Here is a 22446-nt window from a genome sequence, read left to right as displayed (position 1 = left end):
CCACTTGATTTTCTGCATTGTCAATTGCTTCTTCTGCATCGTTTCCATTGCCTGTGTTGTTGTTATCGTCAAATATTGGTACGAATCCATCTCCAAAACTCTTATTAGTTTCTTCTTCTTCTTCTTCTTCTATAATCGATCGATTTAAATCGATTTCAAATTCAGTTTCAATTTGCCTCTGTTTTTGAAGCAATTCGTGAATGAGATTGCTGCAATTTGTGGTATCGAAAGTCGAATTATCCATTGATGATCGAATTCTGCAATTTATGTGTTTTGATCGAATTCTGCAATTTCTTTCTCTTCAATTGATGATCAAATTCTGCAATTTGTGAGTTTTCTCACTTTCTCTCTCCTCAATTGATGATCGTATTATGCGTTTTCTCACTTTCTCTCTTCTCCATTGTTGTTCTGCGTTTTTTTGATTTTGAGGTATTAAATTCCGCGAGTTTTATTACTTTTTTTTAAAAATATGCAGACAATATGTGGCACGTGCGGGGCTCCGATTTACAATAAATATATTGTAAACCGGGTGCATGCAAATGGGATTGAAATATATATTGTTAAGATATTCGTTTGGTTACAACAAGAAAATGATATGAATTTGTTGGGGAAATATCTATAAATTACATACATACATATTAACTTAGTCAGAATTGAATATTATAACATTAATTAAAGAATACTTATTAAAAGATAATGTGCATGACACTGGACCTAACCTAATTGGTGTACTAATTACAAGAAAAAGAACGAGAATGAGAACGAGTCCTAATTCACGGATCTTATCAAATTATATTACAAGTAATTGGTTAAAAATTACAGTACAAGCCAAGGCCCATCAGGCCATGTTAGAGAAAGTAGTAATGTAGGTTTGTTATGCATTTACAAATACATAACAAATATTAAAATATTAAAAAGCACATGAGGGTGAGAGAAAGGAGGATAGAGATAGATAACCAATACCACTTTTAAATGTATCGCTGAAGGTTTATACTACCTCCGTTAACGGTTATTTGCAACATATACTATAAATGAATGCTAACTATTATGTGCAACAAATGTTTTTTTTTTCCCCTTTTTAGGTAATCATTTCTCTCTATCTCTCTCCTCATCACATGCACCCAACTTTTTCTCTCTCCATTTTACTCTCACAAATAAATTTTACCTAGGAGTCCGCAAACACCCCCTTTGTTGCAAATAATAGTTAACGGAGGAAGTATAATATTATTGACTGTATAAGTATGTAGTGGTACTATTTTTACATGTAGTTAGTACTAATATATGAATATATATTACCACTGAATGAATATATAATACCACTATGTACATATATAGTACCGTTGAATGTTCAATGGTACTATTTGATAATCCAGTGGTACTATTAATCACCCAATGATACTCTATAAATTAAGCATATGCATTTACGTGTAAAGACCCTTATGCCTCTCGTTATACATTTACTCGTACCTCACTAACGTCCCTTTGGAAGACCTCCCCATGTTATATGTATGTGCTAAAAAAAAAACACCAAAATTCACAAATATTAGACACGTTTAATAATGTGAACGTGTCAACACCCCGCTGTGACATGGCACTTCCTCCTTCTACGTGCCTCTTACAATTTTCTGCCCTTAAATAGGTAATAACATAACTTAGGTATGCTCCCTTCTACAATTTGTGTTTATTAATTTTCATTAAAAAGAAGAAAAAACATACTACATAGTAAAATGTTGATGAAATATTGGAGTTTTTCTGCAAGAAGTGTTATCAATAATAATGTGTCCAAAGTTGGTTGTCAAAATGATATTATCAACATGCTAAGTGCTACTAGCTTCTCCTCTATTAACCATAATCCTCAGGCAAGTTTTACCTCTTCTCTATCTTCGTCTTGATTTGATTTAGGTGTGTTTTGCTCGAGTTATTTTGATTTATTATCGACAATATTAGTGTGGTTCAAATATGAATTGAAGTAACATGGATACAGTATAGGTTTAAAACTATTAAAAGCAGGATAAGTTAAAGCTCTGTTTTTGTTAATTAGATCTTCATTTTAAGATAATAGTTACGATCTGAATTATTTTGGCACTAGCATAGTAGCATGTGCAAATAAAATAAATGGTTTGGCACTAGCATGTACAAATATAATGACAAGAGGAATTTTAAAGGGAGGAATGTTAGGCATTTAGAAATGCATAACAAAGGGTATTCATGTAATTATGCATGTGTACAAATGAATAAATATTCTGATATCATTGGATGATCAAATGATACCATTGAATATACAGTGATACTGTATGTGCACATAATGGTATTGTATATGCATTCAGTTGTACTAAATTTATGCGTAAATAGTACCACTGAGGATTCAATGGTACTATATAAACTTTCAGTGGAACAATCAGCATGTGGTCCCCCATCACGTGATACAATCCGACCAAAAAATAGGTGGGTCTACCTACATGCCTCTCTCTTCCTATCTCTCTCCTCTTTTCTCTCTCTACCATGTTTTTATAATATTTTAATCAATGTTATGCATTAGTAAATGCATAACTTTCCATCTTAGTGTACTTTAAGCTAATTAAGGTTATTTTTTGAGTTTTGCCCTTTTTTGGGTAATTTAGAACATAATATCTTTTTTTATATAATAGAAAAAGAAAAGTTTTATAAGGGTCATAAACTTCCTGTAGTCACTAATAATTTAAGTTTAGTCATTTAAAATGTGATTTTTTACAAATAAAGCATAGATTATTTTTTATTTGAATATTTGATGTAACTTTTATTTATTTTAAGGGATCACTTTAAGAAATCTTTATAATGAATTATACACCCGATTCTTTTTTTAAAGTTTGTGATAGAAAGAAGGGTGTACATCAAAGTAGAGCTCATTTTCTCTATTGTATAATAAATTTTCTTGAACTTTAGCTTTTGTTTCATGTTGCTTATGAATTAAAAACTAATTAATTAAGATTGTTTAAATGATCATTTTATTTTATGTTGCTTATGAATTAACACAAATTAAGATTGTTTAAATGATGATAGAACATTCATAGCAACAAAGTAGATGCACCATTTGCAACAGCCGAGCCTAAAATCGTCCCAAGGCAAACATCCGTAGAAGATCCCTGCGACAAAACCCACAACAACCTCAACTTCAACCCCAACCCCAACCACAACCACAACCACCACATCAACAAGAGTGACAAGGCGGCTAGAAGGACAACAGAAGACACGGCCAACTATGTAGCGGACAAAGCCAAGAGCGGAACAAGGAGCGCAGTCGAAACCGCCTTCGTTGTGGGGGAGAAACTCGCGGAAGGAATGGAACAAACATTCGGATGCGTCAAGGACACTACCAAGAAGGTTAAAGACACGGTGTTAGGCAAATACGACGAAGAGGGTGATAACAAAGATCATGATAATAGTCATGGCAAAGTTGACAAACATGTTGAAGATTTGAGAAGGAAGGCAGGTGGATATGATTTGAGAAGAGATTCTCACTAATTTTTAATTAGCTTTACTTTACTTTGTAAGAATGATAATGCCCATTTTTTTGGGGTGTGTTGCAATTTAAGTGAATTTTGTTGTATTACTTACCAAGAAGGCAAGAACACAAACTTTTAAACTACTTAGCATAACTCAATTCCAATTTTAAGCTTATTAAACTTTTAAACTACTTAGCCTCCATTCATGCGTATGCATAACTTTTTATTTGTGTCTCACATTTCTCAGAGTAGTGGGTATGCCCATTTTTTTTGGTACCTTTTCTCAAACGTTAAAAATAGTAGCATTTAGAAGTAGTGGGTAGCGTTTGACAATTATTTTTTTTTTTTATTACTGTTAAAACAATAATTATATCACTTTTGATGTATTTTGGTATTACTAATTGATCTTTACTCGCTATCATAACATCTACCCACCACTAGACCGCTAAAAGCTACCCGCTATCGTTACTTTTGCCAAACAGGATCTTATTTTAACAATCTATAATCATATTAATCGATCAATTCCAATAAAATATCATAATAATTAACTTACGTGCCTCAATAAAAATGAATTTAATAAAGATAAGTAAATTATAATGTACAAATCAACATTTTAAAGTTGGTGTGATAAGCAATAAAATGGCTAAGAACTTTTACAAACTTTATATCATACGCACAATATATGCACAATTGCACAAGTGTCCAAAACTATAGAATAGCAAGGCCCATGATTATATTTGGACATCATGAATCATAGCCCAATCGAAAATCACTTATTAGCCCCAATGAAATGCATCTAAGGCAACTACACCTATAATTTGTACATCAATCACATAGGTTTTTTTGACACAAAAGAGCTACCTATGATTCATGAAATCCACAAATATCATAATACATTTATACTACTTACCATACTTACGGCTCAATTTTCAAAAAAGGGGGGGGGGGGGGGGGGGGGGGAGGGTTTGCCAACCCAAAAAACTCATTTTTAGTTAACATTTTGGCCTGAAAAGCTCGCTATTCGCTGGAATAGCGGGTTTGGATATGACTTAGGCTCGAACTTTGACCCGACTTATGATCACCTCTATAAAAAAAATTACTTATAACAAAGCTTTTTCAGTGTGGCAGGCCACATGGTGCGGCAGGGTTACTTGTATAATGTTACTGGTTTTGTCAAAGGTTACTTGTAGGTGTTACTTGTATTTTGGGGTTATTTGTATGGGTTACTAGTATGTGTTACTTGTATTCTGAGTAACCCCTACAAGTAACCCCTGACCAGACCCACATACCAAACCAGTAACACCTGACCAAAACCCGTACGACCATACAAGTAACCTCATAATACACTATACAAGTAACACCTACAAGTAACACTCTGACCAAAATCAGTAACACCCTACAAGTAACTCCATAATACAAGTAACACCTACAAGTAACCCCAGAATACAAGTAACACTTACAAGTAACACTCTACAAGTAACCCCTGTCGCACCATGTGTTACTTGTATTTTGGGGCTACTTGTATAGGTTACTTGTAGGTGTTACTTGTATTATGAGTAACCCCTACAAGTAACCCCAGACCAAACCCCTATACCAAACCAATAACACTTGAACATAACCAGTAAGACTATACAACTAACCATAAAATACAAGTGACATTCTGGCTAAAACCAGTAACAACACTCTAACCAAAACCAGTAACACCCTACAAGTAACACCAGAATACAAGTAACCCATTCCGCACCATGTGGCCAGCCACATACAAAAATTTGTATACTTATAAATAAGGCCGTCAAAGCGGAGAAATTCATATCTTTTTCATATGTACAACAAGACGTAGAGTAGCTCAATAAAGCTCACCATGATGATAATTGAACATTCGAACTAGTCATAAAAATTCGACAATAAGGTTTTAGAGCATCTCCACTAGTAAGCAAAAAAAATTCTCCTCATTCTCTCTCTACCCACTTTCTCTCTCTTCCCAACTAAATATGCTCATGAGCATTTTTTGTGAGCAAATTTTATCCCACTAGTAAGCAAAAAAAAAAATGTTCATCAATCTCTCTCCTACTTTTTCACATACCCCACCAATATTTCTCTCTCTTACACATCACCCTATTATTATTTATTATGTTTTGGTTAAATGAATTTTTAAGGCTACTAATTACAATTATACTATTATTTAACTTAATACAATTATTAAATATTAATTCATAATATTGAAATTTTAATCGCTAAATAGTTATAAATTTAATACAACATAATATTTTATTGGCGTACGATTACATTTAATACATACAACAAACCAATAACGAACCTAGATTTTTAACGTACGATTACATAAGACTCTATTAAATTGTAATCTTAGGACAAATTAATAATTTTTACTCATTGATAAAACCATATTTTTGCCAAATGTGTTCCACTAAATCTGCTTTTAATTGAACATGAGTGTCTCTATCACGTAGTGACATTCTTCTCTGGACGTACGTGTCGAAATCAACATTTGGCGGTCGGCCAACATTGAATTCAAAAGGCTCGTTGTTGTTAACTGTAGCACTTGTAGTGGGTCTTGTAATTTGCGGGTGATCTTGTTCATAGTACCTTCTTAAAACTTCAGCCCGAGTATAGTTGTGTCGTTCATCTTCGACAATCATGTTATGCATAATGATACAAGCTTTCATTATGTCAAACAATATGTCTTCGTTAAACGCAAGGGAGGGTTGTCGTAGAATGGTAAACCTAGCATGTAAAACCCCAAAAGCTCGTTCAACGTCCTTCCGAACCGCAGCTTGTTTATCAGCAAATAATTTATCCTTCTGAAGTTGAGGAAGTGTTATACCTTGAATAAAAGTAGCACATTTTGGTTAAATGTCATCTGCTAAGTAAATAACCAACTTGTATTTATGGTCGTTCACGGTAAATTGAACTGGAGGTGCCTGGCCATGAAGAACATCATCAAAGACCGGAGAACGGTAAAGGACATTAAGATCATTACAAGATCCCGGGATTCCAAAGAATGCATGCCAAACCCATAAATCTTGATCTGCAACGGCCTCCAGAATGAGGGTTGCATTTTTATTACGGCCTGCGTATTGTGCTTTCTAAGCCATTGGACAATTCTTCCACTCCCAATGCATGCAGTCAATGCTACCTATCATACCGGGAAAACCTCGCATTTTATTTTGATGCAAGATTCTCCTTAAATCTTCGTCGGTGGGACTTCTGAGATATTCAGCTTCAAAATGTGTAATAACCCCTTGACAAAAATGTTGCAATGCCAATCTGGAGGTAGTTTCGCCAATACGCAGATACTCATCCACGACATCTGGATAGTTATCGTACGCCAACATTCTAATCGCAGTGGTGCATTTCTGCAACGGTGATAACCCAAGCCTTCCAGCTGCATTTCTACGCTGCTGGAAGAATTGATCCCCCTCGACCACCTTGTTCATAATCCTACAAAACAAAGGTCGTTGCATTCAAAATGTACGCCAAAATTGTTTGTCGCTATAAACTGGATTACTTGCAAAGTAATCATTAAATAATTGAACATGCCCCTTTTCCCTATCTCTTCTATCCGTATCCCCTCTACGCTATGGAACACAATCAACATCGGATACGGGTTGGGGTTGTGTTTGGTGGTTAGACAACAAAGTTGGTAGATGGGTTGTGACAAATTCGTCAACTAAATGATCAAATTCTACGTATTGATCAGAATCAGACGAGCTGGAGGTTGAGCTAATGGAAAACATTGTGTTTGCTTGTTACTTATGGGTGTTTGGATATTTTTGAGGAGTTGGATTATATTGTGTTTGCGTAGATGGTATCACTATTATAACCATGAACTCTCAATGAGAGGTCAAAAATATGAATGTCAATTCCATGAGTGATGAAACCTGATTGACAATTCCATGAGTGATTAAAGATAGTAAGACAGAAAAGAATCTTGACTATTCAAAATACAAAAAGACAACTGACATGAAAGACACATGACTACTCAAAATATAGTAAGACAAGGGACATGAATACAACTAATTAAAAATAAACTAATTAAAGATACGCTAATTAAAGAAATCTAACCTGAGAGTACAACTAATTAAAAATAAACTAACTATAAATAAACTAATAAAAGATAAACTAATTAAACAAATCTAACCTCAGAATACAAACTAATTTAAAATAAACTAATTAAAATTGAACAAAATAAAGATAAAATAATTAAAGATAAACTAATTAAAGAAATCTAACCTTAGAATACAATTAATTAAAAATAAACTAATTAAAGAAATACAATCATTTTCTACCGTGGATTAATTGAAGTAACTCTTCCTTGTGGGCCTTTTCAGCTGGAGTGAGTGGTATTGTCCTTGCTAAAAGTGATTGAAGCATATCAAAATTCATCTTCTTCTCTACTAAATCAACTTGTTTTTGCTTCCTCTTTTCCTTTTCTCTATCAAGTTCCAACTGTTGTTGTCGTAAATTCGCCTCCCTTTCTATAACCTTAGTACACTCCTTTATCTGTTCACTAATGCTCAATATTGCACTTTCGGAAGCAACTTCTTTGCCCTTACGCTTAGCCTTCGTTTTTTTGACACCGTCTGGTCGTGGTAATCCTCCGGACATAAATCCATCAGTACAGATTTTATTCTCACTCTCCGCCCTAGACCTTTTCCCACTTCCACTGCTATCCTCCTCATCATCGGCACCGCAACCCTTTCTTTCCTCCTTTGACAGACCCCATCTTAGTTTAGTCCTCCACTTCGGATCTTTATTAACCATTTCCACTCCATGTGGAAATGCAAAATTATGTTGTGGATTAGAGGAGATATAAAACAACTTCGAAGCGTTTTTAATTCGATCGGCTTCGTTGTAACCACTTCCGCTTTCAGGAAGTTTGCTCACCTCCTCATAGCAACTAGTCCACTGTAGCAAATCAGCTGCCATTCTTCTCCAATGTGTCTCCAAACTCTTCATAAGTCTTGGCGGGAGAATATGCGGTTTCTCAGCTTGAAGTTTACAGTAAGCCGCATGAACTTTTCGCCATAGTTCGGATGCCTTTTGGTTCGTACCACGAAGCGCATCATCACTTAGTTCTAGGTAGAACCCAATTAGAGCTTCATCCTCAGCAACCGACCAAATGCGACTCGCTTTAGCAAGTAGTTGATTGGTCGGAATCCTTAGAGGTGGTGGAGGGTACTGTGGTTTCTCCAGAACAACTTCTTCTTGGCTGACATCGTACTCAGAGTTGCTCCCTTCGGTAACAGAAGGAGTTTGTTGCTCAAAATAAGTGTTTTCATTATTAGGAATTTGTGGAGGTGTGGGTTGATGAACAGAATTTTGAGAAGAAGGGTTTCCTAATCTTTCTAGGAATAATTGAAAATTGGGACTAGTGATGAAATCATCACCTAAATCAGAAAAATGTTGAGCAAATTGATTGTAATTAGGATTGTTTGGATCCATTAAATTGTATAATAAATTAACAACAATAATAATAAATACTTAAGAGGCACCGAAATTAAAATAAAAGTAACGTTAATAACGTTTTAAAAATTAATTGAGTACTACAAAAATGAATTAACTATAAAATAAGAACCTTTTTGAACTTTATATTATAAAATAAAAAATTAATCCTCTACTAGAATTGGGAGTTAAATTTTTTTTTTTGAAATAAAATTGATTCATAAATAAGTCATACGACATCTACAAAGAGATTTAGATCTAACAAATACATAATATTGAATCAAATAAAAACATTCTGCAAGCAAAGCTACGATCGTTGTTGCAAATCGTACATTCTTCATACCCTCTTTCATATCGCTGTGAATTACAGCCTTCTTCGGTGAGGGGGTCTATCGATCTGTTGTAGTCGTGCAGAAAATTTCCGTCTGATTCGTTCGATGGTTGTCGAAATATTAATCTCTTTTTCAATATTGCACAAAATTTTACCCATGAAACAACTCTATAGCAATCCATGAAATAAAAAAACAAATCCTCCCTCAAAAGAGAGAAGAAAAACCCAGTCTTTCGAAGGAGCCAAATCCTCCTAAAGAGGAAGAAAAACCCTGTCTTTTGAGGGAGAAATATTCCTCCTAAAAGAGGAAGAATTATTATAAACCTAAAGCAAGAGAAAAGGCACAAAAGAAACAACGATTGGGGCTTTCCACCGTTAAATCCGATGGAAGCCCCTTCAAAATTCAACAATGGAGGCTAGGGTTTTAGAGAGAGAAGAGAGGAAAGAGAGGCTAGGGTTTTTTCAATTGGGAGTTAAATTAATAAAGAGTGTATTTTTTATTTTTGAAATTAAAACAAAATATTATAATTAAATTATCATTAATAACGTTTTAAAAAATATTAGAGTACTAAAAATATTAATTAACAATAATTAAACAAAAAAAAACCTAATTGAACTTTATATTATAAAATATAAAATAAATCACACTAGAAATGGGATTAAGAATAATATAGAGTGTTTTTGTGATATTTGAAATTACACCAAAATATGTCAAAATGGATCTCTATTTGTAGAGAAAAAAAAAATTATAACCGTTGATGATTTTTTTTTTTAATTATAAGTGCCAAAATAGCCGTTTAATGTTTAATACCGTTTTAAAATGGTAATATTTTCTCATTGGGTAAGGAGGCTGACAGGGACGCTTGTCAGCTCCTCAATGGCTGGACTGACGCGCCCCTGTCAGTGGGTTGCATTTAATTTTTATTTGCTTCAAACCCTTCAAAACGCAGTGTTTTGGGTATGAGCTCTTCAGTTCACTTCCCAAAACGCGTCGTTTTGAGAAGGGGTGAAGCAAAATAAAGCCGGCAGTTTGTTCCCTCTTGTGCAGCCCACCCTTTTAATATTCATCTTCATTTTTGCTCATAGGATGAGCAAAATCAATTATGCTCATGAGCATTTTTCCATTTGCTCATTGATGGGGAAGCTATAAATCCATTTTTGCTCACCATTTTTGCTCATGAGCAAAAAAATGCTCATTAATGGGGATGCTCTTAAGACATGGAGATTCACAAACATTACCTCGATTGGTGCGAACAATGCAAATAAAAAGAAAATGGGTACTGTGTACGAGCCATCAACCTCACACGTCTAACCTATTCACATGGTTCACCATTACATGGATCTAATTAACCTAGTTCATCTTGCTTGCATACAAACACGTAGGGCCTATTGTATCATGCATGGCTTAACTTAGACTTGTATAACACAATCCAATGATGAAAAAGGTTCAATGATACAAATATTCACTCAGTCACTCCATGTTTCAAATGAAAGGTAGGGAATAAGGAATCTATATGTTGGAATCTTGGCCTTAGCTTATTGACTCAGATAAATTGAATGAATACGCCAAAGATTTGTCATTTTCTATTGGATTAGAAGGGTACAAATGCATATAACATACTTATATTGTGATTAAATTAATCAATTTAAAATGAGATTTAGTAATCATTCGCGCCTTTGCTATATATATATATATATGAGCCAAATCACCTTCCCAATTATTTTAAGAACCATAAAAATAAAATTTCCATCCATAAATGAGAATCAAAATCCCAGAAAATTGGGAAAAACCCAGAAAATTGGGACAGACTCTCAGAGATGGAGAGAACAAAACAAAACAAAAAAAACTAAATTGAATGAAAGAAAAAGGGTCGAAAATAGTCTAATTTCCGAAAAATTAGATTATTTACGGCCAAAACGACCAATAAAACTAAAACCCTAGAAGAGAGAGGAGAGAGAAGACAGAAAAAGATAAAAAAAAGGTATGTTATTCCAATTATGTTTATCTTAAATCATCTTCATTCACTTCAAAAGAATAGGGCTTAACACATTTAATTTAATTTAAACGAATTTACATAGACGTTTCTAAAAGTAAAGTATGCTAATGAGTTTACATGAATAGTTACTACCAAACAATATTGTCCTTTAAGAGGAACCATGAACATCCATCACTCCCGAATCTAGTGCTTCTAATATTCTAAGATATAATTCTTTATCTTCACCTGACTTTTCCCCCTTTTTTGGTCTTGGACAAATGTTCCTAACATTAAAGTTATGTACATAATTTTTCTTTTTATTTATCCCATTGAATATTGTTAGAAATATAATTTAGTATTAGGACTAGTTGTTCCGCATTGAAGAAATGGAGGAAGAATGACTAACATGTAAGATTGGTGGACGCTAGCTAATTCTTTCTTTTTCTCTTCAATGAGAAAGAAATCAAAGAAAAATTGATTTTAGGATGGAACTCTGTTAGGTTTATATATGGTCATATTTTACTGCAGCGTTGGTTTGTGCTAGGTTGACTTTATGAAGATTTAACATGGTATAACAAACGATCCTGACCCAGGCCATTATCAACACCTAATAAGGGAGGATCTAGCTCTTTGAAGAATTCCAGATGTTAGATCAAACAATCTCGACCCATTATTAGCACCCAGCTAGTTACCCCTTAGCGCATAGCTGCTATTTGTTACTCCCTCCGTCCCTAAATTACATTCCTCTTTGGAAATTTACACGGGAATTAAGGAGGAAATAATAAGACAAATAATAACAATAATTAGATAATGAAATGGGAAGTACAAATATAGATTAGTTATTACTCATGACATGTCATCAATCCTTTGCAAAAAAAAAAGGACTCTCCTAATTGAAAATTTTTAACCAATCATATTCATTGTAATTTGGCACAAGGATTATGAGTGAGATTAGGTAAGGATGAGTGAGAAATCATTAAATATAAAACAGAAAAACAGAGTTGATTTACTAAAAAAAACTTACCAAAAATAGAAAGGAGGAATGTAATTTTGGAATACCAAAAATAGAAAGGAGGAATGTAATTTAGGGACGGAGGGAGTAGCAAATTAAATATATAGGATGAAAAAATGTACTACTACATGCATCATAGGTGACATGTGGTAAGTATTTTGGAGAAAAATATTCAACCTATAAGATGCTAAAAAGTACCCCTACATGCATAATAATACACAAAAAGTAGTATTAAAACAACTTATATTTTAATGGTACATTATACATGCATAATGGTATATAAGGATACATTATAATGTACCACTGTAGAGTCGGCTTTTTTCCAGAAGCTTGTCAAATTTATATTTTTACCCTCTTATATGCTTTGTAAATGCACAACAGCTATGTGCTGACAGGCCCGTATCTGACCCAGGGCAGCCGGGGCAACCGCCCAGGGCCCACGGATGGGGAGGGCCCATTTTTCAGCTTTTAAGTTCAGTAAAATTACCGATATATTAAATTTAGAGATACATTTGTCATCATGTTTGTTTGTGTAGCTTGGTGGTTAGGGTAAATATTTAAGGTAAAAGTTTGTTTCTTGATCTGCAGTTCGATTACCATTAGCCACATTTTGCTCTTTTTTTTTTCTTCTTAAAATACTATATATTGATGTATACAACTATATATAAACCACTTTTTAAAAACTATATATAAACCACTTTATGTAACCATCTTTTTTTTTTTTTTTTTAAGGAACTTTTTATTTCTTTGTTTATTTATAATTGTAGCCTAAATTCTTGTTATTTTTCATTTAACTATTTTTTGTAAAATTATAATTACAGCTTAAATTCTTGTTTCTATTATCTTTGCTATTATAATAAAATATGTCAAAAAATAAAATAAAATATAATGGTTATAGATTATGAACAAGATCAATTTCATTCGCAAGAGAGAATCGATCATAATGTTATGTCCTTATCATACCATATAGTTGTAGAAGTACATTATATTTTACCATTGTTGGCATTGTATATAGTTTAATTATTATAAGGGGTTTTTTTTTAAACAGTAGTCAAAACTAGATTATTTATTGAAAATGTTTTTTTTAGGAAATTTTAGAAAATAACACCTACAAAATCACATAATTTTGTTTTTAACACCAGAATTTTTCAAATTTTTATTATAACACCACTTAAAAAAATTCAATGTTGGTTTCAGCACCTAAATTGGTACGCCGTTGGAGGAACTGTTTGTGGGGCCCACTATAACGGCTATTTTTGTCAAACTCTTTTATATAGTTGCGATTTCCTTGCAACTTATTCAACTTATTCACAAAAATTGGGTTCAAATTCAAAGATTTCAACAACCAAATTGCAAAAATTGGTAGAAGTTGCCATCTTTGTTCGTTGGAAGAAGATCTGGGAAAAGGTAATTGGTTGAAATTTGTAAATAAAACCCTAATTTTTGTCTGCTTAATTATTACAAAAATTAGGAGTAGTTGTTGTATGTTGGGCATAAGTCATTGATTTTGTGCGCGTTGTAATTGTTAGTACTCATACAATTTGGGATTAGTTTCAGGAATTAATTGCAATATTTGTGAGTAAATGAAGTTAGGGTTCGTCGAAAAATTGAATTGGGGTTCTGGATAATTAGGACTGATTGCTTGATTACTTTTGTTCAATTGTTTCATTTACTTGCTTTGGATTGTATATTGATGCAGGAGATGTCTGTCATAACTTCCTCTCCTTCAAGAGAGAAGAAGTGCAAGTGTGGTGTTCCTCTTGCAAAGCTCACCAGTTGGACAAGGGAGAACCCTGGTCGGAAGTTCAGAACATGCAAGTTCTATGACCCTGTAACTGAGAGCAGGGGTTGTAAATCATTTGAATGGGCAGATGAACCAGATGGGACAGCCTGGCAAACAGAGGTGATCAATAATTTGTTGTTGGACAAAAAGCTTTTGAAAGGAGAAATTACTGGCTACAAAAGGGAAGTTGATGATCTAGGTGGACATATGAGGTGTTTGTTAAATGAAGTGGACAGCCTGAAGATGAAATGCAAGGCATTAAACTCAGACAGGAAGAAGATGATTAGAGATTTGAATGGAAGAAATGGAAGATCAGAGCAGTCTGTTGTTTGTGTTGTAGTTGGGATTAGTTTTGTCATGTTAGTGATGCTAGTTATTGGGGGGTTTGTAATGCTGAAAGTGTAGTTTCATTTGGGGCATGAACATTTCAATATGTTGTAAGCCTTAGCTTAAAATGTAATGGTTAATGAATGAATTTGCTATGTTCTTTTGCAATAAGTAGTATTGATATTTACTTGAAATGAAGTGTGTGGATTGCAATAAAAACAGCAAATTAGTTAATCTGCATTACAAAATAAACTTTTAGAGCCTAACACCAAAGTTGTGATGATGCAAAATAGGTTTGTTTAAAACTAACACCAAACTAACATGATATAATACTACCTCTAACAGTTAATCTACTACAAGATGTTGTTCAAAATATGAAGGCTAACTTAATAATCTAGTTAAGTTCAACAACATAATTCACTGAGTCAAATTAACATCCTTGAATGTATTCAGCTTAGCCCTCCTAGTCTGCACTCCAGTCTGCTGCACTTTGGTTTTGTATCCTGGTTCAGGCTGACTACAGGAGGGGGTGTTGTGCTGCTTTGGTTTTGGCTGAATCTTCTAAGTTTGTGATCCTTTGGTATTTGTATCAGCCCCTACTGCACTCTGTTAAGCAAAACAGGCTTCAGCATCCAACAATAACATCTAATTTAATACTAAATGAACAAGTCACCAAAGCTTACCTTCTTTGCAGCTTTTATCTCACTCTTCTTCCTTTGCTCAACTACCCAGGGTGAGTTCAATGGGGGCCTTCCAGCTGATTTATCCTCTTTTTGCTCAGGTACTTTTGGAAGCTTGCAAGTCTTAGCATAATGCCCATAAGCACCACAATTCCTGCACTGATTCTTCCTTTTCTTTCCCTCTTCATGCCTTGCACCAGATGTTCCCTCCCCAGGCTCTAATTTTCTTTTCTTCAATTTAGGTCTCCCAGGCTGCACCTTAAATGCTGGTGGCTGAGGTTCTCTCATTTTCACCCTCTCCCAGTGCTTTGGGCCTGGCATTGGTTGAATAGCAGGCTCATAAGCTGCTCTGTATGAGGTCATACTGTAATAGGGGTGGACATACTGCTCTGCATCACTCCTCTGGTCCATTATGCATGCAAAGGCATGCACACATGGGAGGCCTGTGAGCTGCCAATGGTAACATGAGCATGTGTTATTCCCCAAATCAACTAGCACCTGATCATCATAAAGCTGAACCTCATATGTATCATCCCTGGCGGCTTGAATAATACAATTCCTAGACACATAGCTCATTCTTTGAAACAGCTTGTGAACATAAGGAGTCAAATTGCTTGTTATGTGCTTAGAGTCTTCCCACTTCTCATTGTTCCTGTTCATCATGTATCTCCTCATCCACTCCATTTGGGTGAGGATAGGTTTGTCTCTTGCATCCCTAATTACTGAGTTAAAAGTCTCACACATGTTGTTGAGTAACATGTTGGACTTACAGTTCTCAGTAAATGCATGTCTGCACCAGTGTTTTGTGGGGATCTTAAGCAAATAATCATAAGCTTCTTGATTTAGCTCCTTGATTTGATCCATTGCCATTTCATGGTCAGGCTACAAAATACCAGATTAAAACCAACTTACTAACCTAAGGAATGCACATAACTCACAAGAATCTAACTGAAAGAACTGTAACAAACTAACAAATATAAGTTGTTGCTCTTACCAGTGTTGTTGCTCTTGCAGCACTCCAAAAAAGCTCTTTGAAGACTGTTCCTGTGAACTTCAGTTTGAAATTTGCCCAAATATGCCTAACACAAAACCTTGTGTCTGCATTTGGGACAACTGCAGCTAGAGCTTCAACCAAACCCTATTTATCATGGACAAAACCATACACATATGAGTATATATTGAACAAGTGACAGAACAAAAAGTAAATACAAAATCAAAAGATGATTGGCACACCTTTTGCCTGTCTGACATGAAGGTCAGACCTGTTCCATCAACATTCCCCAAACTATCCATCAATGATTGCAGGAACCAAATCCAAGTATCCTTGTTTTCAATCTCACATGTTGCCCAAGCAATAGGGTAAATGCTGTTGTTTCCATCCTTGGACACATCAACTAAAATTTGCCCTGGGTAAGCTCCTTTCAAGTGGCACCCATCTACCCCAATGATTGGCCTACAACCTTTCAAAAACCCATCTTTCACAGCCCTCAGACAAACAAACATCCTCATAAAGATAGGTGGCTCAGGTTGATCAAAGCCCTCCACCATCACATTACAACCAGACCCTGGGTTATACTTCATAATTGTCTTCCCATAGTCCCAGACCCTTGCATACTGCTCTCTTGCTGAACCAAATATTATCAACTTTGCTCTACATCTTGCCATCCAAGCCCGAAAGTAGGTTACTGTTATACCCAAATCTTGCAAAACCCTATCCCTAATCTGTTTAATCTTCCATGTGGGATTACTTCTGAACTCCTCAAGGTACCTCTCTGCAATGAACTCTGCAGTGACCTTCTTGTTCTCTCTGCTTCTCACACATCTGTGTTCCAACCTCATACTCTTTATCTGCCAAGTTTGTGCTCTAACTAACTTTGTTGCATGAATCTTAAAGTTGCACTTCACTCCACCCTTGCATATACACATAGGCATCCTACTAGTCTTTGTGTCAAACTTACATCCACATCTATTCCTACACTGCAAAGTAATCCTACTACTGTCATTGTGTAAAAAGTAGTACTCATATCTATTTTCTATGGCATGCACTCTAAGAGCTTTCCTCAAAATCAAAACATTGTTGAACTTAAGCCTATTAACCAGAACAACAGGCTTACTGAAGTCAGTTTTCTCATTGAACCAAGGACTGTTGTCCTCTTCATCAGATGACCCATCCAAGCTCCTTAGCTCATCTGACTCTTCCTCAACTTCTTGCTGCACTTGAACCTCAGCTACATCGAAATCTTCATTCAACTTTGACCTAGGGTCCTTCACAACACCTTGATCATGCACATCTAGCTTCTTCCCAAGACTTCTTGTCACCTTCTCCAATATCTCCTCAGAGTTCTGCACAAACCATTTTTCATCCCCACTGTCATACTCCTCCTCCCCAGGCTCCCAAGTAATGTCAATCTCACTGTTGTCAGTAGAAGAATATCCCTCCCCACTCCCTGAGTCACTATTATCCTTAAAAACTAATCCTTTAGCTACAAATTTCTGTTTTCCCTTCCCCTTATCCAACACCTTCCTACCACCAGAAAACCCCTCAACCTTAGCTTTACCTTTCCCCTTATCCAACAACTTTTCTCTACCAGAAACACCTTCACTCTCTCTTATCCCCTTACCTAACCCCTGCCTAGATCTAGGTTTAGGAGAGTTTTCCCTTTCAGACACCTCAACTAAACTTTTATTAAGTCTTGGGCTCTTCCTCAGTGGTACATTCTTTGCCTCACTTTTCTTCCCCCTTCTCTCCCCCTTTTCTGGAGTGGACTGGGCCTGATGTATGGGCCTTAAGGTCTCATCTGCACTCACAAAAACTTCCACATACCCATCTGAGTTCACTGTCTCTAATAGCCCCTTAACTTCCTCTTCATTTACTATTTCCCTTCTCCCTGTATTAAAAGTCCTTCCTCTTTGTTTATACCACAGTCTATAGTTAGGAGGGACATGAACATTATAGTACACAAACCCATGCACAGCAGCTTTCCTCAAATAACTCACATCTATCCTATTCTGTACCACATCCCTCCTCCAATAACATAATCCACCACACCAGCAAAGCAAATGTTTTGTTTGTGACACCCTTTTGGGAACAAAAGCACCCCCAACTCTGAACACTATATCAATTAAACCATCTTGGTTGTTGGCCATTTATCCAACTACACAGTCAATAAACATATGCAGAAGAAGTCAAAATAGGCCATCATGTATTTACCCAACTACACAGTCAATTGTACTACTTTAATCAACAAAACCAAACATATTTTACCAACTAAACAAACTTCAGTCAACAAAACCAAGGACAAAAGAGTGAACAGGTCAACAAAATCAATGAATTATAGTAAACAATAAACTAAGTGCACTAATGCATACTTCACTTAAGCAAATTCTATTTTAATTAGAAAATCGCACAGCACACTAAGTAATTCACACCCAATTTCACTTTATTATTTAGGGTTCCCAATTTTTTTTCCCAAAATACCCCAGAATACTAATGGAAATGGCATAATTAACTTCAACAGATCCTTAAAATAACTTTAAAAGATTCGAAAGGTACCTATTTTGAAATCTTGCTGCTATTTCTGTCAGATTCCACGAAAAAATCCAAGCTTTTTTGTTGTTGATAATGGCTGACGCCCACTCGCTGACTTGTTTCGCTCCACTTCTGAAAAAATAAAATTCTCCAGTATTAAAAAAAAAAAATTACATAAAGTAGGGCCCAATTTATTTTTTCGCCCTTGGGCCCCCAAAACCTCAAAAACGGCCCTGTGTGCTGAGATGCACTCCAGGGCACCTAGCTACGAAAGACCCAATGATTTGAAAAATGCAAGATGAAAAGGATTAAAAGATTGGAAATAATCTTTAGTTGATAAGTATATGAAAAAAAAAAAAAAAGAGGAAAACATTTATGAGATTTTATTATGGTAATACCAAGGATTTAGCAAAAGCAAGTTATTGATTTGTGGACACATACACATGATGCAATAGTTTGATTCATTGTCTTGTTCTTATTGTAGCTAAAACCATGGGCTAGCCACAACATATACACTTACAAGTGACAAAAAAATAAAGCAGGAATATATATGGTAAACAAGGAAGCACAACGAGATAGTGTCAGTTAGTGAGTAAGAACGTGAGTAAAAATGTTGTTGAGAAGTAAAGGAACAATTCTGTGTGCTCCAAATGCTTCCAATTTATGGGATAGGGACTCAAAGATGTAATCTTTTAGTGCTATAAGTGGTCCGAATTATGTATAAATGTGACCTTATTGTATGTATGTCTTTCATCACTCTTTTAATCTTCTTTAGACACAAGATGCCCCGACCCGCTCCTTTTGCTTAGATATGAAAAGGAAATGATTTGAGCAATATGATTAATTGTGCTTTCTGGGATTTGTGATTCTTGTACGACACGGTTGTGTAATAAGTTTTTTTTTTTTTTTTTTTTTTTTTGTTGTTGTCCGAATTATGGGTGCCTTTAAGATTAAGGTGTAAATAAGGTGATCGTTTTTCACTCATGTTAAATTTTAGTAGACATTTTTTAAAATTTGAACAGTCTATAGAAATAAGTATTAAATCATCAATATGTAACTACACTTTATTGTAGTTCATTTTTTTTTGGATGAGTCTTTTTCTATCTCCGAATATTGATGCTCATTATACCCTAAGCTTGGATGAGTCTTTTTCTATCTCCTAATTCCGATTTGATTCTCTCTGATCTCTTCACACGCAAAATCAATGTCTCCAATTATAAATGGCCTTGTTTGATAGTAAGTTTATTTGGGGTATATTAGCTTATTTAACTAACTTTAGCTGATTGACTAGTCAAACAAGCTAATACAAGTGTTTGGTAGTAAGCTAATTGAAAGAGTTTATTCCACTAAATAAGCTCTTTTTGAAAAAGCTCATTTTAGGAGCTTTTTCAATAAGCTTATTCATTAATTATTGTGAAATGACACTTATAACCTTATTTAATTTAAAATCCTATCTAAACTACCTACCCCACAATTAGCTTATTGGTCATTTCACATACTCAATCACCTTTAAGCTATCATCTATTTACCAAACACTTTTATATAATCAGTTAATACAATAAGTTAGTCAAATCAGTTAATAAAATCAGCTAGTCAAAATCAGCTAACTCAATCAGCTTCAACTTTCAGATTTCTCCCAAAAAGGGCCAATGTTTATTTAAGGTACATTTTCATTACATCTTCCCCATTTTATTAAAAAAGGCTTTAGTTAATTAACTATAAGAGGTCGTACAAGATACACATGTATTTAGGACTATATTAATAATGACTTTAGAAGTATAAAAATAATTTCTTTTGAGAATTTTTTTTTTTTTTAAATGGAAGTTGACTTAGTTTAGTCAAGATTACATTATTATTAAGCTTTCATCGCCCTTCACTTTTGTATCTCATCGATCTCATGACCTTAGCAATTGGCTCATTTGGTGGATAAGTATGATAAAAAGCGACTTTGATATTAAATTATTCGTTTTTAATTCTGATACAAGACCAAAAGTGACTGTGATATCAAATTATTCGTTTTTAATTTTGATACAAGACCAAAAATGACTTTGATATCAAATTATTCGTTTTTTTTATTCTAATACAAGACTCGCCTTAAAAAAAACCAAAATTTAAACAACCGATTAACATCATTTTATATGTGAATTATCATCTATTAAATGTATCGTGTAAGAGATACATGTGACATGAAGAAGAATACTCGTACATATAACACGAGATGGTTTGACTGTGCAAAAACAACTATAACCTAAATGACGACAACAAAAGGAGACATGCACATCAAACCCAACTTTAGGTGGTTGGAGCCAAAGATTGAAAGGGAAAGAAGATGAGGGTAGCTAGTACGTACTAGCAAATAGCAATAGCAATAGCAATTTGGGTGCTCATCTTATTGATGAGTGTACAAAACAATACATTAAGCAGAAGCAAAAGGTTAGGGTACGTACTATACTCATATTATTTTTATGAATGGTACTTATAATATAGTTGATGCATTAATTGCCATCCAAGGTGCGATAAACATTGTATTGAAGATAGATGTACTGTGTACACTAACAATATAAAGGTGTACTTCACCAAACAAGACTTGTCCTTCTCAATGGATGTCTTCCTTCAATTTTGTGAACCAACTACTTTGCATCTTAGCTTTGGAATCCAAATGGGCCCTTTTATTTTCTTTTGCTAAGACTTCTATTTTGTTTGGCTACACCTATGACCTATTAGTATGTCTTTAATTTGTGACCAACGAGATTTAATTTATCTCTAAGTTTAATCTTAAACCTTTCGATTAAGGACAACTTGTCTAAAGAGGCAGTTATAGGCATATCATCGACATATAATAGAAATTTATAGGATTTTTCATATGTTTGTAAGTTGTTTGAAATAAACACGTTCATCAATCATCACAATATCATACGATGCGAGTTTATGAGAATGAAATTACTAGGTCAAAAGACTAAAGCCTCTTAGACCGTATTTAAGAGCGGGTAAGTTAATTAGTTGAGACCGCATAATGATTTGTGTAAATTGAGACCAATGAACCATTTGATATTTTTCTCCATAAGTTTAAATAGAGAAAGAATAGAACTTTACGAGGAAGGTTGTTTACTCTTTAGTTATTAATTAATCTTATGCATATATCATAAGTGCTACATATATCATAAGGGTTGTAGAGTTTTACATTGGGTGTCAGATTCTGTTATTGGTTTCTTTTTCCTTACCCTACCAAATAGGTATGTTTCCTAGCCTTTAACTCCTTTAATCCATCATCTTTCTAACAAGAAATCCAATTCCCTTTTACACGCACAGCATACCTTTGTCTGTTCATTCCCCGAGATAATACTCCTTCCGTCCCATAATATAGTTCCTATTTTTCTATTTTGGAGATTCAAAATGTTGTTTCTATTCTATATTTGGATAATATGTATAGATCATTATATACTAACTTTTTTAACTTTATTCATTATACTTCCTAATTTACCCTTAGATTTTGCACATGCCTTGTACTTTTTTCTATTTTCTCTCTCTAACTTTTGTCTATAATTGTACTTTTCACTTTAATTAATGTAATTCTTTCACTTTCTCCTCCTATTTCTTAAATACCATAAAAAAACACAAACAAGAACTATATTATGGGACGGGGGGAATACAGGCCATGTTTTGTGCTGTTTATTCTTGTTCATTGCTTCGGCATTTATAGCTAATACCATCATAGATTTAAAGGACTCTTGAATACACATTCACTCCTTCACAGTTTCTATGTTGTTCATTCATTTTAAAAACTCCGCCATAGCAATGTACAAAGGATTCATTGACTTCAAATTTTCCTTAATTTTGATGTTATACTTGATTTGATCAACTTA

The 22446-nt window shown here is 34.4% G+C and overlaps 1 long non-coding RNA gene across 1 annotated transcript; it reads left to right on the top strand.

Moving 5' to 3' along the window:
* Window positions 1-1719: 1719 nt before the first annotated feature.
* LOC145627188 (uncharacterized) lies at window positions 1720-3182 on the top strand. Its single transcript, XR_014111342.1, has 2 exons — window positions 1720-1859; window positions 3040-3182. It is a non-coding gene; the product is annotated as an uncharacterized LOC145627188 (long non-coding RNA).
* The last annotated feature ends 19264 nt before the right edge of the window (window positions 3183-22446 follow it).

The sequence above is a fragment of the Chenopodium album genome, chromosome 4, assembly GCF_948465745.1.
Source record: "Chenopodium album chromosome 4, dcCheAlbu1.1, whole genome shotgun sequence".
NCBI lineage: Eukaryota > Viridiplantae > Streptophyta > Magnoliopsida > Caryophyllales > Amaranthaceae > Chenopodium > Chenopodium album.
The sequence above is the reverse complement of the archived record's forward strand: the minus strand, read 5'-3'. Positions and strand labels throughout refer to the sequence as shown.